Genomic DNA, 27,985 nt, shown 5'->3' on the forward strand with positions numbered 1-27,985 from the left:
CCTTTTACCATATATTCAACCTCAGTATGGTGCGTTCTGACCCTGTACTTAGACAGCCCTGAAAATGTAGGCAGCAAATAACTTCCCTTACCTTAAGGTACTTCCGTTCAGGACATCTCTGCCAAGTGACAACCCTCCCCCAATTTATATGAAATATAAATTGAGAGCTAACATGTCAGTCACTTGGGGTATTGGCTGAACAGGTTTGTCCAGTAAGCCTCCCACATAGAGAGTGTTGGGAAACAGGGGACGAGCAAAATCAAAAGCAAAGAGTTGACAAACCACAGCTCTGTTTTCAGTAGAAGGTCAGACAACACTGGCTGGGAGCCTTCTGCAAAATGGTTCTGGATGGTATTGTCATATTGAGAAAGTATTTCCATTTCCTTCATGGAGGAATCAAAGAATAGCAGAAAGTTCCTCACTCAGCCCCAGAAGTCCATTTGGTCAGTCAGACCAGAACCATACACTGGAGCATAGGACAAGGGGGCGCTTGGTAAGCCAAAGTCCATAAAGCTAAATTGCATGGGAATAAAGGACACAAAGCGTTTCCCAAGCTTTTCAACAATCAGCAAAGAACAGATGTCTACTGAATCAAAAAGTACTAGGTCAAAGTTCTCATTTTTCAAGAACTCCATGATATCCTTTATGCTTAAAAACTGAGTGCATAAGTCCGCAATGAATTGATGAATCTTTACCTTGGTGTGATGGTCGAACCTGTAATAAAAAAACAACCAAGCAAATAAATAAAACACAAAATTTTGAGGAGCTTTTTCACACTATTTGGAATGATTTTATTCTCAATGAAAATATTCTGCAGTTAGACAAACACAAGCCTATAATTCCAACACTCTGGAAATGGAGACAGGAGGCTCTAGAGTTTAAGGTCATTCTAAGGATTGTGACTTTGAGGCCAGCAGCATCTGGGCTAAATAATATTGACTCACGTAGAGAAAAATGATTTCTAATATGTTTTATGAAATGAGACCCTGTAGCCTAAATTTTTCTTTTATTCTGTTTAAAGATAGACCTTCGTGCAACTTGGGCCCAGCTGAATGGCTTCTGCAAAGAAGGGTGACAAGAAGAAGGGCCGTTCTGCCATCACGGAGGTGGTGACCCGGGAATAAACCATCAACATTCACAAGTGCCTCCATGGAGTGGGCTTCAAGAAGCATGCTCCTCGGGCACTCAAAGAAATCTGGAAATTTGCCATGCAGGAAACGGAGTCTCCAGATGTGAGCGCTGACAACAGGCTCAATAAAGCTGTCTGGGCAGACGGAATAAGGAATGTTCCGTATTGCATTCGTGTATGTTTGTCCAGAAAACGTAAGGAGGATGAGGATTCACCAAACAAGTTCTACACACTGGTAACATACATGCCTGTCACCACGTCCAAAAATCTACAGATGATCATTTTGTATGTCCATCTGCTGAATGTCAAATAAAATTGAAGAACTGCCGCCAGGTTTTAGTTTTCCTTTTTGTTGTTCGGCACCATGGGTGGAATTTTTGGGTCTAAAGGTTATTGTTGGACATTAATCTGAGAATCTCTGTTCTGATACATGGGAAATTAGAAGTATGTGAAACATTCTTTTCACAGACATCAGTATATTAGTTAGGATTGTGGTTTTTGTTTTTGTTTTGGTCTTTTGAGGTTTTTTTGAGACAGGGTTTGTCTGTGGTGCTGCTTGTTCTATAAACTAGGCTGCCATCAAACTCAGAATCCACTTCCCTTGTCCTCCCTAGTGTTGCAATAAAGTGTGTGTGACTCCTTACCCAGCTTGTTTGTGGCTTTTAAATACAAAACTGGGGTGCTATGTCTCATTTGTAGTGCCAGGTATATGTGTGAGCCTACGGTTATGGGGTAATGACTGAGTTTATAGTTTGAATGTTCTGAATTTATGCTGTGTGGGTCCCAGGAATTGAACTGAGTTGTCATTTCTGCCTTTCCAGCCAGCTTTGCTAACCAGTCTATCTCATCTCTGCAATGTGCTGTGTGCCCTTAAGACAGCATTTTTTTTTAAAAGTCAGTGCAAAAAGAATGATTTATATTAAAAACTTTGGGCACCAACATTTAAAAAAATAACAGACAATCATTAGTGTTACTTCCTATGGAAATCATATTGCTTTTCACAAAATAAAGTATGCTTTTTAATTAAAAACAATCAGACACATAGACATTTCCAGCCTTCTCCCACTTACAGGGAGGTGTATCTATACTGCTTAGTAATCTTTGCTTATGAGAGAGAGAGAGAGAGAGAGAGAGAGAGAGAGAGAGAGAGAGAGAGAGAGAGAGAGAGAGAGAGAGAGAGAGAGAGAGAAGAGAGAAGAGAGAAGAGAGAATTTTAGGTGGCCATATAGCAATCTTCCATCTGAACTGTAGCTGTTCAACAAAATCTTCAGCTTTAATCATCCTGGTGTAGGTATTTCTGCTTCCCAAAGTGCACATACTTCCATCAGTTTTCCTGTAAGGATTTAATTCCCATTCATATGATCAATATGAGTTTAATTTCGTCTGCCATGGAAGCCATCATTCATTATAGTAGACCTTGGAGCATCAGTCTTCATATGCAGGTGTATAATGCTATTTAACTCACGTTATATAATCAGGTTTTGAGTCAGGTATTATTCCCCTGCTAATCTGTATAAGTAGCATAATTACAGCTATTATAATTCTCAATGATAAAGTTATTTCATTTACTCCTCTGTATCTTAGCTTGGATGTTTTGTCCCATAAAGAGAACAACTCAATGTTAATATTGGAACTAGGCTGAACATGTTTCAGCCTTCTTCCTAAAACTTAGGAGAATACCAGGGCAGGAAAGCAGAAGGGGGTTGATTCAGGAACAGGGGGGGAAGAGGGCTTTTTGGACTTTTGGGGAGGGGGGAACCAGGAAAGGGGAAATCATTTAAAAAGTAAATAAATAATATATCTAATAAAAAAGAAAAACAATATATAAACCTAAAGATTTTTGTCTTTTGTATATGAAACCTAAATTTAAGTGTGTGTGTGTGTGTGTGTGTGTGTGTGTGTGTGTGTGTGTGGTGTTGTGTGGTGTGTTTGCTTCTTTAGGTCATGAAATTAGAAAGGATGCAATGGATGTATGGAAGACATCAAGAGAGGTGCAGGAGTCATGAAAGAGAACTGTGGAGGAAAAGGGCAAGAACCACAAAGATAATCACACACACATACACACACACACACACACACACACATATATGTGTATATACATATATACATATGTATATCAAAACATTGCTTTGCATGCCAGCTTAAAATTCTAATAGAAAACATATGTGAGATCGGAAGCTTACTAATAGAATTTCTCTTATTGACTAAAATGTTCACTGAAGATTGTGCTAAATTTTAGTTATCCTAATGATGACTCCTACCTGTAGCCCCTTTCCAGGAACTCTTTCACGCAATGATTATGAGATAGATAAGCAACCTGGTAAGATGCCCCAATGTACCACATCAACATTTATCAAAAGATCCACAAGATGTAAGCCCAGAAGCATCTTTGCTCAATTTCAGAACCAACTTCAAGTCACATCAGCTGTGCTTTGTCCTCAAGTGTTTGTCTGTCACAGATTTGGTGCTCAATACAACTATGTAGAAGTAGCAGGACTTTTAAGAGGACACCTTAGTAGGAGGTCATTATAGCCATCCTCTTATATGGTTAAAGTACTCCTCATGGACTTCGAGTTGGTGCCTGTGGCGGGCACTATGGAAATATACATTTGTTCTTTCTCTTTTATTTACACTTCCAGGCACACTTGTAAACAACAATGTTATCAGGATGTCATCACCCAAGCTGACTACTGTTGATGCCATGTGCAGAAACTTCCACAACTGTGACCCAAATAAAATTCTTTTCAGTATAAAGTCACCCCAATTTAACTATTAGGTTATAGTTATAGAATGTAGAGCAATACAATGCAAAATTATCTAAAATTATTGCTTGTATACCATTTAAATTTTTACATAATAATTGCCAAATAAACATTGTATGTGCAGGACAAATTTATTTAACAGAGAAGGTTAATCCCTTTAAAGGCAATCAATTATAAAAATTCCAAGAAGTTTCTGTTCTCAGCAACTTTGTGTGTGTGTGTGTGTGTGTGTGTGTGTGTGTGTGTGTGTGTGTGTGTGTGTTTTCAATGTATATAAATAATAACCCAATTTGAACCACCCCAAATGAATCCAGGCTTGGAAAGAAGGCCCAATATATATGTTTAACTGTGTATAAATAATAATCCAATTAAACTAAGGTGAAATTTGACTCTTCTTTCACATATATAATGAAAGAAATATGTTTTAAATGTCTGTGAGAATTCTTTCCAGAAAGAATAATCTATAAGCAACACTTTGATTATTAAGAAGAATTTTCAAAGATGGAGGAGAGAATGAGATCAATGAAATTAACTCAAAAGATGCATCTGTATATGCCATCCTTGGGGAAGACAAAAGAGGTTCTGTACATCCCATTTAAGGCTCAAGCCTCAGGCTCAGCTGTATCACCTGGTCATTGAAGTTTTAAACTTACCTATGGCTATTGGTCATAAAGTCAATAATGGCCAAGCTCCAATCCATAGAACCACAGAAGTTAGGTATAAAGTAAGGGACTAGTGTGTACAAATAGATCTCCTTAAGAAAAGAAAAGTAGAATAGATAGTTCTGTGTGGAAGGGGGAGGTCTGGAAGCAGACGATCAAGTCAGTAGGGGAGACTGATAAAAGAAGGAATACAGGGAGACACAGCTATGATTAGGGGGAATTGAAGGGTATCATGGGAACCTAATACAGTAGACTCATTCTAAAACATATATAAGCAACACATACACAGCCAATAGAAGTAAATTTGCCAAATAATGTGGTAGACAGAGTCCCAAATTGTGATCCCTTGTCAAAAAATGAGTTTCCAGTACCATAATTGGGTTACATCTAAATGATTTGTTAGCCAAAGGAATTTCATGGGAATCCCCAAACAACCCAGGCAGTTGCAAAAACTGTACGATGCTCTCCACAAACTGCCAGCAAGGCTCTCTTGCTGAACAAAACGCCTACATGACTCACTGAACATAGAGAATTTGATCTGCTGAATCTATAGATTTGATTTTAATCCCACTCCACAAAAAACGTAACCAAATACAACATTGTTTGGGTGACAAAGAGCCTAAACCTAGATATCCCAGAGACCTAAAAAGCAATACAAAATTGAAGTAAATTTTGACTATAATAGCTCCTAATGACACTCTGCTACACTCAAAGATCAGTGCCTTGCTCAGCCATCATCACAAAGCACCTTCTTGCATTAGATGGGAACAAATACAGAGTCCCAAAGCCAGGCATCATGCAGCACATAGCCCTAAGTGGGAAGTTTGCATCAAATCTCTCCCTCCCTTCAGGGCTCAGGGAACACTGAGGAAGAGGAGGCAGAAAGAGTGTAAGAGCCAAGGGGATGGAGAATACCAAGAAAACAAGGCCATGAACATGGCCTTTTATTTGCTTATTTGCTCTAAACATGAGCAAAGCACATATGAACTCTGGGAGACTGAGGCAGCATGTACAAGGCTTGCATCAAGTCATATGTATACATGCATACATGCATACATACATACATACATACATACACACATTCATACATCATACATATATGTACACCTACATACATATACACATATCTGCATAAACATACATATATACATACATACATATATACACATATACATATATATGTTAGATAAGTATTTTTGTGGGATTTCTGAGTGTGAAAGCTTGTGAGTCTTGTGCCTTTTCTTAGGCTCTTTTCCTTTTGGTTCTTTTTTTACCTAATTCTGATGCAATAGTTTTGATTTTATCTTGTTATATTTTATTATTATCCCTTAGAAACCTGTTTGTGGTCTAATGAGATACAAAAAGTAGTGGATCTAGTAAGGAGGTACTGGGAGGAGTTGAGGGAGGGGAAACAGTAATCAGAATATATGATGTGAGAAAATTTTACTTTCAATAAAAGGGAGGGGAAGAAGAAAGCTTTCGGGTAAGTTTAATAGGAAAGGACCAAAGAATAACACATTCATGTACAAGGGAGACTGAAGTGGAAATTCCTGGTTTCACTAAAAGCTCAGTTGTGCCAGATGATGTTTTTCTGGAAGCAGTCTTGTAAGAGCATGTTTTGCTGAAGCAGACACATTAGAGGATATTTGGCTGAAGCAGACATAAGATGCTTTGCTGGAGCAGACACTTTAGAGGGCACATGATGTTTAGAAGGAATGTGAATATAACCCCACAGACATGAGAGGAGGCTCTTGTGTTGGTTTGCCTTGCAATGCTTTGCTGGTTTTTGCAGATTTTTCTTGTCATAACTTCGTAGAGAGAAACCTGACAAATAAATTCTCATGATGTTCTGGATTCTTCCTGCCACCTCCTCAGACTCATGCTGATTCCTCATGGGTCAAGCTGCTGATTTGTTTTTGGTGTTAGCTGTTTGGACCAGATTACCTCTAACTGATTCATGTTTGGAATTGCCCAAAAGAACCACTTCTAAACAAGTTTACATTGTCTTTTTAACCATCTCTCTTCCCTTTCTTTCAGGGTAAGAAGGGAGGTTGAAGCATTTAAGAATCCTTATGAAAGTAGGTTCTGAAAACTCTAAGCCTGCACATGTTACCTGTATTAGTGAATTTACATAAGAAGATCACAAAGCACATTGAAGAAGGTGGCTCTTCTTTCCCTTGGTAGAGAAGTTGAAGTGACAGAACTGGCTCAGATGACAGGAAACTTGTTGACAGGTAACTTGTAGATACTAAGGCCTAAGAGGCACAGCTCCCACTTTGTAGAGAATTACTCCAGCCCATCATTTACCTAGCTATGAGTCATCTGCCCTGCACAATTCACACACATCCATCCTTGTATCCATAAACCTACATAGTCATCCTTGCTCTTAAGCTCACTCAAAACATCATGCATCCATCATCTACCCACTTTTAAGTCTTGATTAGCAAAACTATAGTTCAAATAATTGGAAAAAATTACCTGCCATGACCTTATTCTTCTATAAGGAGATGATGACGATTATCAAATTTCTTCTGCTGATCTTCAGGTAGATGCCAATTTATAATCTGGTATGATAGGTTTTCCTTTCTAAAATCTAAGAAAACAACAACTGGGTAAAATTTACATTTATCACAATATACCACACATTATTATGGTGATAGGCAATTAATTTAATTAATGTCACATCTTTGTGGAAATTTAATTTTTGTTTTCCAGGGGTTTGCTTTTCTTTTAGTCTACTCAATTCTATATTCTAATCATATTTCTTGATACTTTACAATAATTCAAGAATTTTCATTCAGTCTACATAATGAAAAATTCTAATATTTTTTTTCATTTACAGGCATAGCTACTATTTTTTAATTTACAGGTAAGAAAACACAGATGGAAACATTCTAAAATGATGTAATCCATCAACTTCATTACCATAGTGAGTTAGAATTTATTTTTAATTACAAATCAGTTTGATTGCAGTTCTCTGTGTTTCAAATAAATATTAAAATGAATTATTATGAAGTATTGTTTGTTTGCCTTTTAGTTGCTAAGCATTTCATGTTTGTGATTTCTTTGATTACTTTTTGTTTCTTTTGTGGTAGAGTCATGTTGAGTAGCCCAATGGCCTTTCAATTAACAAACCTACTTCTTGAAGCTGCCAAGCACTTGGGTTACAAGCTTGTGCTAACACAACAGGTTTTGCCGTGTTTGTATGTTTGTGTGCTTGTTTGTTTATTGCAGTAAAATAAAAGGTTCTACCTTCAGAGAAAATGCTAAATCAAAAAGGGGAAAAGCAAGGAAAGAAGGGAAGGAGAGAGAGAAAGAGAGAGAGGGCGATGGAGAGGAAGAGGAAGGAAGGAAGGAAGATGGAAGGAAGGAAGGAAGGAAGATGGAAGGAAGGAAGGAAGGAAGGAAGGAAGGAAGGAAGGAAAGAAGGAAGGAAGGAAGATGGAAGGAAGGAAGGAAGGAAGGAAGGAAGGAAGATGGAAAGAAGATGGAAGGAAGGAAGGAAGAAATGAATGAAGGAAGGAAGGAAGAAAAGAAGGAAGGAAGGAAGGAAGGAAGGAAGGAAGGAAGGAAGGAAGGAAGGAAGGAAGGAAGGAAGGAAGAAAAGAAGGAAGGAAGGAAGGAAGGAAGGAAGGAAGGAAGGAAGGAAGGAAGGAAGGAAGGAAGAAAAGAGAAAGGAAGGAAGAAAAGAGGGAAAACCACACCCCAACTGGCCAGTCCTATTCTTCCCCTTCTTACTCTTACACAATGAACAGTCTGAGTCTGCTTTGACATTTCACTTCTGACCATTTCAAGCACTATCTCTCATCTTATAGAAAGCAGCCTCAACCCATCCTCTCTTGCTATTGATGAGAATTTCGAATCAAGATAAGTAGGCCAAAACCAGAATCCTCAAGTGATTCTCACTAGACGGTTTCAATAATTTGTATTTGAAGACAGACAATAGGGTTGGGAACTTCCTTTCATTGTTTCTGGCTCATGTGACACAGTCCAACCCTAACTTGGTGTCTCAGACTCATGATTGTAGATTCCAGCACCAATTGTGGCTGACTCTCCTCAGTGGAAGGCCTCTTATCTGCCCATCTCCCAGGCAGGGCTCATAATAAAGTGTTAGGATGGATCCCCCTACACAGCACAATATACAGGTAAATAAATCCAACTGAACTTATGCCCACACAACACAGACATCAGTCACACAGAATCCTGGAAAATGCCCTTTCGATCTCTATTGATTACATATCTAAAGATGTTTTAAAATGCTATTACACTGTTGTACGGAAAAGACCTCTCAAAATTTCCATGAGTGTAACCATCCTTTGTAATGATGTTGGCTGGGTCTCTCTGGGGAAAGTTTTAAACACAAGAAACTTAGAAAGACATACACCATTACCAAAGGGAATAAAGCAACAACCAAAAAGGAAAGATTATGAGAAAGGTGGGGGATAGCTAAATAAAACTAAAGATTATACAGAGGAGATAGAAATCTACTAGTTTAGAAGCTAATTTTATTTTTTATTTTATTGGATATATTCTTCATTTATATTTCAAATGATTTCCCATTTCCTGGTTCCCCCTCCTAAAAGTCCCATAAGCCCCCTCCCCTTCTTCCCCAATCAACCACCTCCCACTGCCTTGTCCTGGTATTCCCCTACATTGCTGCATCAAGCCTTTCCAGGTCCAGGGGCCACTACTTCCTTCTTGTTGGGCGTCATTTGACATGTGAATTGTGTCTTGGGTATTCCGAGATTCTGAGCTAATATCCACTTATCAGTGAGTGCATATCATGTGTGTTCTTTTGTGATTGGGTTACCTCACTTAGGATGATATTTTCCAGTTCCAACCATTTGCCTAAGAATTTCATGAATTCATTATTTTTAATAGCTGAGTAGTATCCCATTGTGTAAATATACCACATTTTCTGAATCCATTCCTCCATTGAGGGACATCTGGGTTCTTTCCAGCTTCTGCCTATTATAAATAGGTATGCTATGAACATAGTGGAGCATGTGCCCTTATTACATTCTGAAGAATCCTCTGGGTATATGCCCAGGAGTGGTATAGCAGGGTCCTCCGGTAGTATCATGCCCAGTTTTCTGAAGAACCACCAGACTGATTTCCACAGTGGTTGTACCAACTTGCAATTCCACCAACAGTGGAGGAGTGTTCCTCTTTCTCCACATCCTTGCCAGTACCTGTTTTCTCCTGAATTTTTGATCTTAGCCATTCTGACTGGTGTGAGGTGAAATCTCAGCATTGTTTTGATTTTCATTTCCCTAATGACTAAGAATATTGAACATTTCTTTAGGTGCTTCTCAGCTATTCACTATTCCTCAAGTAAAAATTCTTTGTTTAGCTCTGTAATCGATTTTTAATAGGGTTATTTGGATCTCTAGAGTCTAACTTCTTGAGTTCTTTGTATTTATTGGATATTAGCCCTCTGTCAGAAGAGGGTTGGTAAAGATCTTTTCCCAATTTGTTGGTTGCCATTTTGTCCTATTGACAGTGTCCTTTGCCTTACAGAAACTTTGTAATTTTGTAAGGTCCCATTTGTCAGTTCTTGGTCTTAGAGCATAAACTTTGGTGTTCTGTTCAGGAAATTTTTCCTCGTGCCCACTTGCTCAAGGCTCTTCCCCAGTTTCTTTTCTATTAGTTTCAATGTATCTGGTTTTATGTGGAGGTCCTTGATCCACTTGGAGTTGAGCTTAGTACAAGGAGATAAAAATCGATCAATTTGCATTCTTCTGCATGCTAGCTGCCAGTTGAACCAGCACCGTTTGTTGAAAAGGCTATCTTTTTTCCCCTGGATGGTTTTAGCTCCTTTGTCAAAGATCAAGTGACTATAGGTGTGTGGATTCATTTCTGGGTCTTCAATTCTATTCCACTCATCTACCTGCCTGTCACTGTACAAATACCATGCAGTTTTTTAACACTATTGCTCTGTAGTACTGCTTGAGGTCCAGGATACTAATTCCCCCATAATTTCTTTTACTGTTGAGAATAGTTTTAGTTATCCTGGGTATTTTGTTATTCCAGAAGAATTTGAGAATTGCTCTTTCTAACTCTGTGAAGAATTGAGTTGGGATTTTGATGGGGATTGTGTTGGATCTGTAGATTGCTTTTGGCAAGAGGGCCATTTTTACTATATTAATCCTGCCAATCCATAAGCATGAGAGGTTTTTCCACCATCTGAGGTCTTCTATTTCTTTCTTTAGAGATTTGAAGTTCTTGTCAAACAGATCTTTCACTTGTTTGGTTAGAATCACACCAAGATACTTTATGTTGTTTGCAGCTATTGTGAAGGGTGTCATTTCCCTAATTTCTGTCTCAGTCTATTTATCCTTTGAGTATAGGAAGATTGATTTGCTTGAGTTAATTTTATATCTGGTCAATTTGCTGAAGTTGTTTATCAGCTGTAGAAGTTCTCTGGTGGAGTTTTGGGGGTCATTTAAGTATACTATCATATCATCTGCAAACTGATAATTTGAATTCTTCCTTTCCAATCCATAACTCTTTAACCTGCCTTTGGTTGGCTAAGTGCTTTAGCCAGAACTTCAAGTACTATACTGAATAAATATAGAGAGAGAGGACAGCCTTGTCTAGTCCGTGATTTTAGTGGGATTGTTTCAAGCTTCTCTCCATTTAGTTTGATGTTGGCTACTGGTTTTCTGTATATTGCTTTTACTATGTTTAGGTATGGGCCTTGAATTCCTGTTCTTTCCAAGACTTTTAACATGAAAGGATGCTGGATTTTGTCAAATGCTTTTAGAGCATCAAATGAAATTGCCGTGTGGTTTTTTTAAGTTTTTTATGTACTGGATTACACTGATGGATTTCTGTATATTGAACCATCCCTGCATTCCTGAGATGAAGCCTACTTGATCATGGTTAATGATGGTCTTTATGTGTTCTTGGATTTGGTTGGCAAGAATTTTATTGAGTATTTTTGCATAGATATTCAGAAGGGAAACTGAACTGAAGTTCTCTTTCTTTGTTGGGTCTTTGTGTAGTTTTGGTATCAGCAAAATTGGGGCTTCATAGAATGAGTTAGGGAGTGTTCCTTCTGTTTCTATTTGTGGAATAGTTTGAAGATTATTAGTGTTATGTATTCTTTGAAGGTCTGACAGAATTCTGCACTAAAACCATCTGGTCCTGTGCTTTTTTTGGTTGGGAGACTGTCAATAACCACTTCTATTTCTTGAGGGGTTATGGGACGGTGTTGATGGTCTATCTGATCCTGATTTCACTTTGGTATTTGGTATCTGTCTAGAAAATTGTCCATTTCATCCAGATTTTCCAATTGTGTTGATTATAGGCTTTTGTAGTAGGATCTGATGATTTTTTGAATGTCCTGTTTCTGTTGTTATATCTCCCTTTTTATTTCTGATTTTGTTAATTTAGATACTGTCTCCGTGCCCTCTGGTTAGTCTGGCTAAAGGTTTATATATCTTGTTGATTTTCTCAAAAAACCAGCTCCTTGTTTTGTTGATTCTTTGTATAGTTCTTTTTGTTTCTAATTGGTTGAATGCAAGTAGAGTTTGATTATTTCCTGCCTTCTACTCCTCTTGAGTGAATTAGCTTCTTTCTGTTTGAAATATTTCAGGAGTGCTGTTAAGCTGCCTGTGTATGCTCTCTCTAGCTTCTTTTTGAAGGCACTCAGGGCTATGAGGTTTCCTCTTAGCACTGCTTTCATTGTGTCCCATGAATTTGAATATGTTGTGCCTTCATTTTCATTAAATTCTAAAAAGGTTTTGATTTCTTTTTTATTTCTTCCTTGACCAACATATCATTGAGTAGAGCATTGTTCAGCTTCCATGTATATGTGGGCTTTCTGTTGTTTTTGTTGCTATTGAAGACCACCCTTACTCCATAGTGATCTGATAGTTCGATCTGCATGGGATCGATTAGTTCGATCTTTTATCTGTTGAGGTCTGTCTTGTGACCAATTTTATTGTCAGTTTTGGAGAAAGTACCATGAGGTGCTGAGAAGAAGGTATATTCTTTTGATTTAGGATGAAATGTTCTTTAGGTATCTATTAAATCCATTTGATCCAAAACTTCTGTTAGTTTCACTGTGTCACTGTTTATTTTGTGTTTCCCTGATCTGTCCATTGAGGAGAGTGGGGTGTTGAAGTCACCCACAATTATTGTGTGAGGTGGAATGTGTGCTTTGATCTTTAGTAAAGTTTCCTTTACAAATGAGGGTGCCCTTGTATTTGGAGCATAGATGTTCAGAATTTAGAGTTCTTCTTGGTAGATTTTTTCTTTGATGAGTATAAAGTGTCCTTCCATGTCTTTTTTGATTACTTTTAGTTGAAAGTATAATTTATTAGATATTAGAATGGCTACTCCAGCTTGTTTCCTGGGACCATTTGTTGGAAAATTGTTTTCCAGTATTTTACTCTAAGGTAGTGTTTGTCTTTGACAGTGAGATGCGTTTCCTGTATGCATCAAACTATTGGGCCCTGGTTAGGTATTCAGTCCTTTAGTCTATGTCTGTTTATTGGGTAATTTAGTCTATTGATGTTGAGAGATATTAAGGAATAGTAATTGCTGTTCCCTGCTATTTTTGATGTAATTTTTATGTTTGTGTGGTTATCTTCTTTTGGGTTGTTGAAAGAAGATTAATTTTTTTTTTTGCTTTTTCTAGTGTGTAGTTTCCCTCCTTATGTTGGTGTTTTCCATTCATTATCCTTTGAAGGGCCAGATTTGTGGAAAGATACTGTGTAAATTTGCTTTTGTCATGGAATACCTTGGTTTCTCCATCTATGGTAATTGAGAGATTTGCTGTATATAGCACTCTGGGAGGGCATTTGTGTTCCTTTGGGTGTGTATGACATCTGCCCAGGCTCTTCTGGCTTTCATAGTCTCTGGTGAGAAGTCTGATGTAATTCTGATAGGTCTACTTTTATATGTCACTTGACCTTTTTCCCTTACTGCTTTTAATATTCTTTCTTTGTTTAGTACATTTGGTGCTTTAATTATTATGTGACAGGAGGAATTTCTTTTCTGGTCAAATCTATTTGGGGTTCTGTAGGCTTCTTGGATGTTCATGGGCATCTCTTTCTTTAGGTTAGGGAAGTTTTCGTCTATAATTTTGCTGAAGACATTTACTGGCCCTTTAAATTGGAAATCTTCACTCTCTTCTATACCTATTATCCTAAGGTCTTCTAATTTTGTCCTAGATTTCCTGGATGTTTTGGTTCAGGAGCTTTTTGCATTTTCTTTGACTGTCGTATCAATGCTTTCTATGGTATCTTCTGCATCTAAGATTCTCTCTTCTATCTCTTGCATTCTGTTGATGCTTGGATCAACTCCTGGCTTCATTCCTAGGTTTTCAATGTCCAGAGTTGATTCCCTTTGTGATTTCTTTATTGTTTCTACCTCAATTTAGATCCTGGATTGTTTTTGTTCAATTCCTTTACCTGTTTTGTTGTGTTTTCCTGAAGTTCTTTAAGGGCTTCTTCCTGTTTACTTGTGTTCTCATATATTTCTTTAAGGGAGTTATTTATGTCCTTCTTGAAGCCTTCCATTAGCATCATGAACTGTGATTTTAAATCCAATTCTTTCTTTTCCAGTGTGCATGGGTATCCAGGACTTGCTGTTGTAGAAGAATTGGGTTCAGATGGTGCCATATCGCCTTGATTTCTGTTAGTAATGTTCTTACATTTGCCTTTTGCCATCTGGTTATCTCTGGTGTTAGTTGGTCCTGCTGTCACTGGCTGGTGCTTGTCCCTTCTGTGTGTCTGCAAGTCTATCTCAGCACCCATGGGTGACCAGCTTTCCCCTGGCACAGAGTGCTGTGGGGATGTCCTGCTTCTGGGTGCAGGTGGGGCCCTGGCAGACCAAGTCCCAAGTGATCCTACACACCACAGGTGTTCTCTGCCTTCAGGCTGTAACAGCCAGCTCAGTCAAAGAGTGAAGATGGTGGCCTCACTTCTAACCATGGGACTCCCTGCAGAGCAGATGTCCCCTAGCAGACTAGGTGCACAGATGGCTGTGGGGCCCTGCCCAGCTCCTGGTTGCAGGTGGGACCCTAGTGGCCATATCTCAAGTAGTCTTACACTCGGGTGTTCCCTGCATTCCTGGATGCTCCTGTCTGCTCCAGAAGCTAATTTTAAAGGATGAAAGAAATTCTCAAAGTACCACTGAGATGACTCAGCAAGTTAAGCCACTCACTGCCAAGTCTGATGGCCTGAGTTTGATCCCTGGGATTCAGACACAATAAACTCCTGCAGGTTGTCCCTTGATCTCCACGCATGAGCATGCATACACACATACACATAGAGAGTAAGCAAATTTATTGGCAAAACCATACATAAATCAACTTTTTAATTATTTAAATAAAGGTGTCATGCATACCTAGCTAATGCTGATCTCAGAAGTCAAGAGTGATCAAACAAACAGTCCCAGTGCTAGTGTGGAAAACATTCCTCTGAGTAGTTGATCAGGCCAATGAAGCCCTCAAGACAGCATAGACTGTGCCATTGATCTTGATTGCCCAGCAGAACTAGATGGCATTGCTGAAGTCACCACAGACTAGGTTGTAAGGCACAGCAAACTCCAGAAGGTATTACCCAGGCCACTAGGGGGCAGAAGTACATAATGATGGACTTTCCATGTTACACTATTGACCTGAAAGGAAATGTGTGTGTCCAATGTTATGAGGGTGATCCTCTACATTCTGACTGGATTTAAAGCCTATTGTACAGGGGTGGACAGTACCCAGCACTGTAAACTTCTTCAAAAGCCAATGGCTATGGAGGCCATATTTTGTATGGAAGAAATTACTACTTTCGCTTCACTAAATGGATATGTTTTTCAAACCACCTTATAGATATTTATGTTCATACCTATATATTATAAGTGTTGTCTTGGCCTTTATTAGAGAATTTCTTTGTGCAGACAACTGCCATAAATGCAAAGAACCATGTCTGCTCGATGTGCTGAAAAGAAGTGGCTGCTGAGTGCTCAGCTCTAAAAAGGGCGTCCATCTATGTCACTCTCTAAAGGACTCGGGAACACAGCACAGGAGGGGATGAAAAGAAGATAAGGGATGGATGGAGGGAAGAAGGCTCACAAAACACTATCTTCTGAGCATGCCATAGCTGTGACCTCACTACAGCTGTGATTGCCTACACTGGACCTGACTTCCAGCAAGGATGAGGAATGACTCGTGAAATTCTGCCCTTCTTAGGAATCCACTGCTGACTGTCCATGGTTGCTGAGGGGGGCAGTCATTGGTATCAGTGGTTCAGCCACTAGTAGCTTCCTAAACTCCAGTGGATAATCCTATTCCCAGGGATGTGTAAGTGGTTACCTTAGTTAAATACAGTTGTTCTCTGTGTGTGTGTTTCTCTCTGTCTCTCTATCTCTGTCTCTCTGTCTCTGTCTGTCTGTCTCTCTCTCTCTCACACATACACACACATGCACACACACATACACACACACACACACAGACACACACACACAGACACACACACACACAAACACACTAATACAGGCTAGGGAGAGAATCACAAAGAGGAAGAGAGATGGACAAGAGGTAGAGAGGATAGCGTAAGTGTGTTGGTGTAACTGGAATGCATTATTATATGTGTGGGTGAAATTGTATAAAAAGACCTTCAGGCACTACATACCTAGCTACCATATAGAGAAAAATAGTTGTTAGACAGATGTGAGTGTGTGTGTGTGTGTGTGTGTGTGTGTGTGTGTGTGTGTGTGAATAACATTCACATCAGGTTATTTTTTAACCACACAAAACAGAGTTTGGGGAGAGCTACCGATTTTTAAGAATCTGGGGTCATCTCTATCATGCATACTAAACATTGGACACAAATACGAAGATCACTAGAAAACATTTCGTAAAATGTAGATCTCATTGAAAAATAGAAACTAATTCATGTGCCACTGAATATAGCAATCTTTACATAATTAGACTCCTAAATATGGTAGGATACATATTTTCAAAACTATTTTCAGACAAACTTGACATAAAAACTTCTCACGATGATCAATAATACAGGGTAGTATTGACTATGAGCAACACTTAAGTAATGAGATATTTCATCTGTTTTTGTTGCCATAACAATATATCTGGCATTAGTTAATTTATATTTTAAAAATTGTATTGAGATGGCTCAGCAGTTCAAAGTGTGTACTACTCTTGCAGAGAACTCATGTTCAGTTCCCAACAACCACATCACGCAGGTCACAACTGCCTGTTAACTCCAGGTCCAAGTGATCTGCCTTAGTCAGGGTTTCTATTCCTGCACAACCACCATGACCAAGAAGCAAGTTGGGAAGGAAAGGGTTTATTCAGCTTACATTTCCACTTTGATGTTCACCACTAAAGGAAGTCAGGACCAGAACTCAAGCAGGTCAGGAAGCAGGAGCTGATGCAGACGCCATGGAAGGATGTGACTTACTGGCTTGCTCCCCTGACTTTCTCAGCTTGCTTTCTTATAGAAATACCAGCCCAGAGATGGTATAACCTACACGGGGACCTCCCAACTCGATTGAGAAAATGTCTTACAGCTGGATCTCATAGAGGCATTTCTTCACCTGAAGCTCCTTTCTCTGTGATAAATCCAGCTCATTTCAAGTTGACACAAAACCAGCCAGTACATGATCCAACCACATCTTTTGGCCTCCTTGAGCACTTGCACTCGCATGCAAAAACCCACATATAATCACATACAAATATACATTGAAATTTTTTTTAAAAATCTAAAAATTATTTTGCTCATAGTTCTAAAGATTGACAACCCAAGATTGTGCAGAGTCACCTGAACAGCCTTTGATGGGTTATCACTGCATCACAACACAAAAGTTCCATGTGTGGTACAAAAGACAAAAGAGTCACAAGACAAAAGAGAAGAAAGAGGCCAGGAAAGGGTAGCTTCATTCTTTCAGAAGCACCCACCCAACTGAGAACTAATTCACACCCCAGAAGACAATGTAACTCTCTCCCAAGTGTTTACCTTCATGGGCCAGTCAGATTTTACTAGGCCTGCTACTTATGGGTCAATAATTGTTCAAAACCATTACATCAAAAACCCTGATTCTACCACATTAATGTTTGCGGTATATACTATAATCAGAGTCAACCTATATGTGGAAGTAAGTAAAATACAGAAATATATAATTTGCGGCCAAGACTACATAGTCTAATGAGATCTATAAAACTTACACAAACATACACATACATGCACACACACACTCTCACACATACTCATACACCAAAATTTAACTCTCAATAAGGCCAAATATAGACCTTTGTCAAGCAGGTCTAAACAAAAGCCATCATTTTTTGTTTAAATAATTTATTGTTATAATTGATTTATTGTTATAATTGTAATGATACCTGGGATATGATAATTTTCATAAAGAAGTTTGGTCACATTGTGGCCACCGCCATGAAGAATTTGTGGCATACAGCTCACCAGCATATAATGGCTTCCACCTAGAAATAATACATAAAGTTCATGCTTTTGTGGTGATTAAGGAAAATGGTTCTGATTACCAGAGATAGCTGACATAAAGAAATGCAAAACTAAGTGTCAAAGCACAGAATACCTCTGGATGCCTTGATAGAAACCAACTCTTCCATACCCTCAACTACATTGTAGGTAATACCCAGGACATGAACCCAGAGCTTTGGCCAATAGCAATCTTTCACCAAAGATCTGAAGATCACGCCTGGAGAAATGACTGGGCAGTTAAGAGTACTTGCTGTTCTCGCAGAGGACTTGGGTTCAGTTTTCAGAAATCACATGATGACTCCCAACCATGTGAAACTCTAATTGCAGGAGATCCAACACCTCTTCCTGGCCTCCACTGGCTTTTCGTGTGCATAATATACTACATTTTGCATACATGTAGGCAAAACACTCATAAATATAAAACAAAAATGAATAAAATCCTTTTTAATATTTAAACATTCTTTACCCTCCGGTACATGTATATTTTCCACAGTATATATCCATCACTGCTGTCATTAGGCTCAAAAAATTACTGTAATCAGGGAAAAATTCATAAAGATGTGATGGGCAATATCTTTCTCTGGAATTTTATGTGATTGCTGAGGACAGAAAGGCAGTATCTAAAGTATTAGGGAAAGAAATTTCCATAGGGTAGAGGGTATGGAGCCCCCACTTAAGAAGTTTCTCTTCTTGAACCTAAGTTTATACCCTTTTGAATAAAGTGATCAAGGATCACTATGAGGCCTAAACAACCTTGAAAAAGTCACGAAAATCACCAGATGCATGGGAAACTGAAGCACCATGAATTCTACAGCAGTCCTGGCCTGCTAAATAGGAGAATCCTCAGGAAAGGAACAAGTATCATCACACCAGTGTCTTCTCCTCAGCCACAATTTCTTTTTTTTTTTAATTTATTGATATATTTATTTACATTTCAAATGATTTCCCCTTTTCTGGACCCCCACTCCCCGAAAGTCCCATCAGTCGCCTTTCCTCCCCCTGTTTTCCCACCCAATCCTTCCCACTTCCCTGTTCTGATTTTGCTCTATAAGCTTCACTGAGTCTTTCCAGAACAAGGGGCCACTCCTCCGTTCTTCTTGTACCTCATTTGATGTGTGGATTATTTTTGGGTATTCCAGTTTTGTAGGTTAATATCCACTTATTAGTGAGTGCATTCCGTGATTCATCTTTTGAGTCTGGGTTACCTCACTTAGTATGATGTTCTCCAGCTCCATCCATTTGCCTAAGAATTTCATGAATTCATTGTTTCTAATGGCTGAATAGTACTCCATTGTGTATATATATCACATTTTTTGCATCCACTCTTCTGTTGAGGGATACCTGGGTTCTTTCCAACTTCTGGCAATTATAAATAGGGCTGCTATGAACATAGTAGAACATGTATCCTTATTACATGCTGGGGAATCTTTTGAGTATATGCCCAGGAGTGGTATAGCAGGATCTTCTGGAAGTGAGGTGCCCAGTTTTCGGAGGAACCGCCAGACTGATTTCCAGAGTGGTTGTACCAATTTGCAACCCCACCAGCAGTGGGGGAGTGTTCCTCTTTCTCCACATCCTTGCCAACACCTGCTGTCTCCTGAATTTTTAATCTTAGCCATTCTGACTAGTATAAGATGAAAACTCAGTGTTGTTTTGATTTGCATTTCCGTAATTGCTAATGAAGTTGAGCCTTTTTTAAGATGTTTCTCCTCCATCCGAAGTTCTTCAGGTGAGAATTCTTTGTTTAACTCTGTACCCCATTTTTTCATAGGGTTATTTGGTTTTCTGGATTCTAACTTCTTGAGTTCTTTATATATATTGGATATTAGCACTCTATCTGATGTAGGATTGGTGAAGATCTTTTCCCAATTTGTTGGTTGCCGATTTGTCCTTTTGATGGTGTCCTTTGCCTTACAGAAGCTTTGTAATTTTATGAGGTCCCATTTGTCAATTCTTGATCTTAGAGCATACGCTATTGGTGTTCTGTTCAGAAACTTTCTCCCTGTACCGATGTCCTCAAGGGTCTTCCCCAGTATCGTTTCTATTAGCTTCAGAGTATCTGGCTTTATGTGGAGGTCCTTGATCCATTTGGATTTGAGCTTAGTACAAGGAGACAAGGATGGATCAATTCACATTGTTCTGCATGCTGACCTCCATTTGAACCAGCACCATTTGTTGAAAAGGCTATCTTTTTTCCACTGGAGGTTTTCAGCCCCTTTGTCGAGGATCAAGTGGGCATAGATGTGTGGGTTCATTTCTGGATATTCAATCCTGTTCCATTGATCTGCCTGCCAGTCACTGTACCAATACCATGCAGTTTTTAACATTATTGCTCTGCAGTATTGCTTGAGGTCAGGGATACTGATTCCCCCAGAATTTCTTTTGTTGCTGAGAATAGTTTTAGCTATCCTGGCTTTTTGTTATTCCAGATGAATTTGATAATTGCTCTTTCTAACTCTTTGAAGAATTGAGATGGGATTTTGATGGGTATTGCATTGAATCTGTATATTGCTTTTGGCAAAATGGCCATTTTAACTATATTGATCCTGCCGATTCATGAGCATGTGAGGTTTTCCCATTTTTTGAGGTTTTCTTCCATTTCCTTCTTCAGGATCTTGAAGTTCTTGTCATACAGATCATTCACATGTTTGGTAAGAGTCACCCCAAGATACTTTATACTGTTTGTATAGTGAAACAGCTATAGTTTGTATAGCTATTGTGAAGGGGGTCATTTCCCTAATTTCTTTCTCAGCCTGCTTATCCTTTGAGTATAGGAAGGCCACTGATCTGCTTGAGTTGATTTTATAACCTGCCACTTTGCTGAAGTTGTTTATCAGCTGTAGGAGTTCTCTAGTGGAGTTTTTTTGGGTCACTTAGGTAGACTATCATGTCCTCTGCAAATAATGATAGTTTGACTTCTTCCTTTCCAATTTGAATCCCTTTGACCTCCTTATGTTGTCAAATTGCCCGAGCTAGTACCTAAAGTACAATATTGAAAAGATAAGGAGAAAGGGGGCAGCCCTGTCTAGTCCCTGATTTTAGTGGGATTGCTTCAAGTTTCTCTCCATTTAGTTTGATGCTGGCTACCGGTTTGCTGTATATTTCTTTAACGATGTTTAGGTATGGGCCTTGAATTCCTGTTCTTTCCAAGACTTTTAGCATGAAAGGATGCTGAATTTTGTCAAATGCTTTTTCAGCATCCAATGAAATGACCATGTGGTTTTTTTCTTTGAGTTTGTTTATGTAGTGGATTGCATTGATGGATTTCCGTGTATTGAACCAACCCTGCATCCCTGGGATAAAGCCTACTTGATCATGGTGGATGATCGTTTTGATGTGTTCTTGGATTCAGTTGGCAAGAATTTTATTGAGTATTTTTGCATCGATGTTCATAAGGGAGATTGGTCTGAAGTTTTCTTTCTTTGTTGGATCTTTGTGTGGTTTTGGTATCAGCATAATTGTGGCTTCGTAGAAGGAATTGGGTAGTGTTCCTTCTGTTTCTATTTTGTGGAATAGTTTGAAGAGTATTGGTGTTAGGTCTTCTTTGAAGGTCTGATAGAATTCTGCACTGAAACCATCTGGTCCTGTGCTTTTTTTTGGTTGGAAGACTTTCTATGACCCCTTCTATTTCTTTAGGGGTTATGGGACTGTTTAGATGATCTATTTGGTCCTGATTTAATTTTGGTATTTGGTATCTGTCTAGGAAATTGTCCATTTCCTCCAGATTCTCCAGTTGTGTTGAGTATAGGCTTTTGGAGTAGGATCTGATGATTTTTTGGATTTCCTCAGTTTCTGTTGTAATATCTCCCTTTTCATTTCTAAGTTTGTTAATTTGGATATTTTCTCTGTGCCCTTTGGTCAGTCTGGCTATGGTTTATCTATCTTGTTCATTTTCTCAAAGAACCAGCTCCTGGACTCACTGATTCTTTGTATGGTTCTCTTTGTTTCCACTTGATTGATTTCAGCCCTGAGTTTGATGATTTCCTATCTCCTACTCCTCCTGGGTGAAATAGCTTCTTTTTGTTCCAGGGCTTTCAGGTGTGTCATTAAGCTGCTAGTATATGCTCTCTCCATTTTTCTTTTTGGAGGCACTCAGGGCTATGAGTTTTCCTCTTAGCACTGCTTTCATTGTGTCCCATAGATTTGGGTATGTTGTGTCTTCATTTTCATTAAATTCTAAAAAGTCTCTGATTTCTTTCTTTATTTCTTCTTTGGCCAAGGTGTCATTGAGTGGAGTATTGTTCAGCCTCCATGTGTATGTGGGCTTTCTGTTGTTTTTGTTGCTATTGAAAACCACTCTTACACCATAGTGATCTGATAGGAGGCATGGGATTAGTTCGATCTTCTTGTATTTGTTGAGGTCTGTCTTGTGACCAATTATATGGTCGATTTTGGAGAAGGCACCATGAGGTGCTGAGAAAAAGGTATATTCTTTTGCTTTAGGGTGAAATGTTCTATAAATATCAGTCAAATCCAATTGGTCCAAAGCTTCAATTAGTTTTACTGAGTCCCTGTTTAGTTTATGTTTTCCTGATCGGTCCATTGAGGAGACTGGAGTGTTGAAGTCCCCCACAATTATTGTGTTAGGTGCAATGTGTCCTTTGAGCTTTAGTAAAGTTTCTTTTACGAATGAGGGTGCCTTTGCATTTGGAGCATAGATGTTCAGAATTGAAAGTTCTTCTTGGTGGATTTTTCCTTTAACCAGCAAGAAGTGTCCCTCAGTGTCTCTTTTGATGACTTTCGGTTGAAAGTCAATTTTATCTGATATTAGAATGGCTACTCCGGCTCATTTCCCAAGACCATTGGCTTGTAAAATTGTCTTCCAGCCTTTTACTCTAAGGTAGTTTTTGTCTCTGACATTTAGGTGTGTTTCCTATATGCAGTAAAATGTAGGGTCCTGTTTCCTTATCCAGTCTGTTACTCTATGTCTTTTTATTGGGGAATTGAGTCCATTGATATTAAGAGATATTAAGGAATAGAGATTATTACTTCCTGTCATTTTTGATGTTATTTTTATATTTGAGTAATTATCTTCTTTTGGGTTTGATGAAGGAAGTTTACTATCTTACTGTTTCCAGGGTGTAGTTTCCCTCCTTGTATTGGAGTTTTCCTCCTGTTATTCTTTGTAGAGCTGGGTTTGTGGAAAGATATTGTGTAAATTTGGTTTTGTCATAGAATGTCTTGGTTTCTCCATCTATTGTGATTGAGAGTTTTGCTGGGTATAGTAGTCTTGGCTGACATTGTGTTCTCTTAGAGTCTGCATGAGATCTGCCCAGGATCTTCTAGCTTTCATGGTCTCAGGTGAGAAGTCTGGTGTGATTCTGATAGGTCTTCCTTTATATGTTACTTGGCCTTTTTCTCTTGCTGCCTTTAATATTCTTTCTTTGCTTAGTGCATTTGGGGTTTTAGTTTTTATGTGGCGAGAGGTATTTCTGCTCAGATCCAGTCTGTTTGGAGTTCTGTAGGCTTCTTGTATATTCATAGGCATCTCTCTCTTTAAGTTGGGAAAGTTTTCTTCCATAATTTTGTTAAAGATATTTGCTGGCCCTTTCAGTTGTAAATCTTCACTCTCATCTATACCTATAATCCTTATGTTTGGTCTTCTCATTGTATCCTGGATTTCCTGGATGTTCTGGGATACAAGCTTTTTGGATTTTGCATTTTCTTTGACTGTTGAGTCAATGGTTTCTATGGTATCTTCGGCATCTGAAATTCTTTCTTCCATCTCTTGTATTCTGTTGTTTATATTTGCATCTATGGCCCCTGATTTCTTCTCAAGGTTTTCTATCTCCAAAGTTGTCTCCCTTTGTGAATTCTTAGTTGTTTCTACTTCTGTTTTTAGATCTAGGATGGTTTTGCTCGGTTCCATCATTTGTTTGTTTGTGTTTTCCTGTAATTCTTTAAGAGATTTTTGTGTTTCCTCTTTCATGACTTCTGCCTCTTGACTCAAGTTCTCCTGCATTTCTTTAAGTTTTTTTTTTGTGTGTGTGTGTGTGTGTGTGTGTGTGTTTCTTCTTTATTGGTTTCTATCTCTTGAGCCTTATTCTCCTGCATTTCTTTAAGTGATTTTTCTGTTTCCATTATCCGGGTTTCTAGCTTATTCATGTTCCCCTCTATTTCTTTAAGAGATTCATTTATGTCCTTGTTGTGTTCTTCTAGCAGCATCATGATCAGTGATTTTAAATCCAAATCTTGTTTCTCTGGTGTGTTGGCATAACCAGGACTTGCTGATGTTGGAGAGTTTGGTTCAGATGCTGCCATATTGCCTAGATTTCTGTTAGTAGCATTCCTGCGTTTGCCCTTTGCCATCTTGTTCTCTAGAGTTAGTTGATCTTGTCCATGGCTGGTGTTTGGGCCTCTTGAGTGGCTCTGGGGCTATTACTGCAACACTATATGGCTGGGTTTCCCCTGTAGCAGATTGCTGATGTGCTGTCCTCCTCTTGGGTGCCCTTGCAGCTCTTGTGTGCTTTGCCCCAGATTGTGTCTGTGAACCAGATGGAGCCTGTTTGCACCTTCAGGGAGTGCTGATGGTGTATGCTGCTGGGACCTTTTCCACGTGCTGATCACTCTGCTGGGCAGCCGATCTCCCAACCGGGTTGGTGCACACAAGGCTAGCCTGGCTGCTCAGGCCCTGGGTCCAAGTAGAAGCCTGGGAGGCCAAGGTCCAAGCAAAGTTCCTCTCGGGCTATGACTGTTAATTGGGCCTGTCTGGTGGCCAGGATGGCTGGCGTGTGTGCTCGCGCTCCCTGAAAGTGCTGGGAGAGTCTGCTGGGCTAACAACCTCCTGGGCAGATTGACACACAGATGGCCCACCAAGCCGCCCAGTTCTTGGGGTCAGTCCAGGGCCTGTTGGGGCCTAGACCCCCGCTTTGTTAGCCTCAGGCTATGCCTGTTAGCCAGCTTTGCCTGCTAGAGCTCTCTGGCGTCCTGTAGGCAAAATGGCGGTGCATGCACCGGCCCGGGCAAAAAAACCTCCTGGTTGGGTTGGCACCCCGATAGCCCCCCGAACAGCCCAGGGCCTGGGTGCAGGCCAACACCCATTGGGCTTACACCCCCAGGATGTTGGCCTCGGGTTATGTTTGTATACCTCAGTCTGTCCGATCTCTCTGGAGTCTGAAACCAAGATGAAGGTGAGTCTCTCCTGACTGGTGGGAGGCAGAGTTCTGAAGTGACTTCTGTGCAGTGAAAGGCGCCGTAAATCCACCGCTGCTTACAGCCCTGCTGGGCAGCGAAGGTCAGTGGTCATGGGCGCAGGGCCTAACTGGACCCTGTGTCGCCTTGGTTCCACTGATGTTGGCCCTTCGGCTGGACCAGCCACTGCTGTACTGCTGCCACCACCGCTGCTGCAAGTCCCCTCAGCCACAATTTCTTAAGAACATTGGTTTTTAAGTGCAGGACTGTAGCACAGAAAGATAAATTAAAAAAAGAAGAAATAGAAGTTGTAAAGCAAAAGCTGAGAGGTCAGCGTGTTCCAGAGCTGGAAGAGCCATAGTGATGAGATCGGGGCAGAAACGTCAGGGATACAGAAATTCTCTGCTAAGTGAACCACTCCTTCCATTGCCATTTGCGTTGTCTGAACACAGCACAGATAGAAGCCACCACACCTGGGGTGCCCTGCTCCTGCTCCCATGAGCCTGAGAAGAAGGAGTGCCCAGTGAGGCAGCCATTCTAGTGGATGCTCATGAGCAAGAGTTCTTCCAGGAGAACAATGAAGGGCCAGAGGAACACAGAGTTTGCAGTGCAAAGTCTTAGCAGCAAGACTGCCTAAACATGAAGCAAACAAGAACAGTAACAAAGACATGCTAAAATAGATGTGGGAAGTCCCAGGAGCCTTTGACCCTATACAGACAGACAGACAGACAGACAGACAGACAGACCAATAGACAAAACACACACACACACACACAAAACAAACAAAAAAATAAAACCAAAGCCAACTAAGAAATGCTGAGTAGGAGAAATAGTCTTCCCTAGGGAATAGCATACCAACTAGTTATCCAATACAAACTGACTATCCCTAAAAACATGATACAGCCTGAGCAGGTTATATTTAGCAATATATGTTTATATACATGCACATGTGTGCATGTGCAAAGAATTAGTGAGAAACTAGGCCCTAATCTAGAAAGAGAACAAGGAGATGTGTTTGCAAAGGTTCAGGGAGAGGAAGGGAAAGGGCAAGTGGTGTGATTATATTATAATCTCAAAAAAGAAGTAATTTTAAAATCAGGTGGGATGTAGCATCAGAATTTTTAACACTAGTATGCAAGACCACACTCTAAAAACCTATATAAGAATTTTTTATACAGCATTACAAGAGGTAGTCCATGCCTTCAACCCTTGTTTTCCTCTAACAAGAACAGAGTAGCCCGTGTCTCAAGCCATGTCTATAGTCTCTGTTTCTCTCCAGCCCTGACATCCTCAGGCTCCACCCCTGAAAGTGCTCTAAGGGTGGCCCGCTGCCATTTGAGAACAGCTGAAAACAATCACTCCTTTATATAGGCATGCTTTTAACCTTTTGTATTCTATTATCCTAGACAAAGAGAAAGTAACAGAGGAGCCATAAATGCAGAATTATAAAATCTATCTGTATTCAAAATTGTTGAGAAAGTGGGTAAAACACACCAGGGCCCATAGAACCCTCCTAAAAATGCTCACTCATCTTTCCAGTTTTACCTCGATAGAAAATATTCTTGATATTCACCTCTTAGACATTTAGGATAAGTCTCTGAATATTCTGCCCTTGCCATTGAGAATGTTCTAGAATCCTAGGTTTTAAAACTCAGGTAAATCTTCTGACCCACTCCTGTATAATGATTACTTCTTCAGCAGTTAAAAGAAAACACTGCTTTCCATGAAATTATCATCTAGCTGAAACAGTTAGAAATAGTGAAAAGGGATCAGTTGAGGCTATCTCACTATTCATTGTTAAATTCAGAATGTCAATAGCTTTGCCACAAAGTGCCAGATAACTTGGCTTTTGTGTAATATCTATTACAAGGGAATTATGATTCAAATTTACAAGTGATAAATTAAGCGATTGTGGTTCTTTGCAGAAGTTTGAAGGTTACTTCTGCTAAAAATCTTTCCTGGCACAATGGGATAACACCTTCATCACCTCTGCCACGCTCTTATGTCTGTGTCCATCCTTGCCCTAATTCTTGGGTCACATCCTATTCAACTATAAATCCAGACAAGTCAACCACTTGAAATAAAAGTTTCATGAAGTCTATAGATAGATTTAATGACCTGGTACCAGTTGTCACTAATATGCATTGCTCCTACCCAACCCAGACGTTTATCAATGACCCATATATATAAAGCTTCTATTATCATGAAGCCTAGACCAAACCATGGGACCAGGACATTTATGGTATTGAAGATAACATCTCAGTTCCTGGAATAAGATGATGTCCTGGTGGCATGCAAACTTTTGTGCCTGGGTGCTTACAATAAGAGCATCTTTCAAAATCAATCATGTTTATGAATGTTAACCTTCCCAGAAAAATCAAGAAACATTCACTGCTCCCTTTGTTGGATAAATAGTCTGATCACTTGGACTAATCTGCCTCCCATCTACTCACAACTGAAGTTCCAGTAGAGGAGCCTCACTTACAAACCCCCCACTCTGCTGTTTATCTATATCACATGATATCATCACCACTTACTATTTTTCTCACCCTTGGGTAGAGTACTCTCTGTGCACCACATTGCACACACTCCATAGCCCCTACCCCAGGTTTGCTCTATACCTAGATAGAAAAATCTCCTGCATGGTCAACTATGTGCCATTTTTATGAAACATGATGACCCAGGCATCACAGTCTCACAAGACTCTATTCCCAGCAAATACTTATCCAGTGTAGATATAGTCAGGATTTTTGCAGCTTTTAAGATAAGAGCCTCAAGGAGAAAGAATCTCACTAGAAGGCAACTCCGATGTGCCGCCAT

The 27,985-nt window shown here is 39.5% G+C and overlaps 2 pseudogenes; one reads left to right on the forward strand and one right to left on the reverse strand.

The window, feature by feature from the left end:
- Positions 1-144: 144 nt before the first annotated feature.
- LOC127667123 (UDP-glucuronosyltransferase 3A2-like) lies at positions 145-27,985 on the reverse strand (annotated as a pseudogene).
- LOC127667074 (60S ribosomal protein L31-like) lies at positions 1,053-1,442 on the forward strand (annotated as a pseudogene).

This window comes from Apodemus sylvaticus, chromosome 16 (genome assembly GCF_947179515.1).
Source record: "Apodemus sylvaticus chromosome 16, mApoSyl1.1, whole genome shotgun sequence".
Taxonomy (NCBI): Eukaryota; Metazoa; Chordata; class Mammalia; order Rodentia; family Muridae; genus Apodemus; species Apodemus sylvaticus.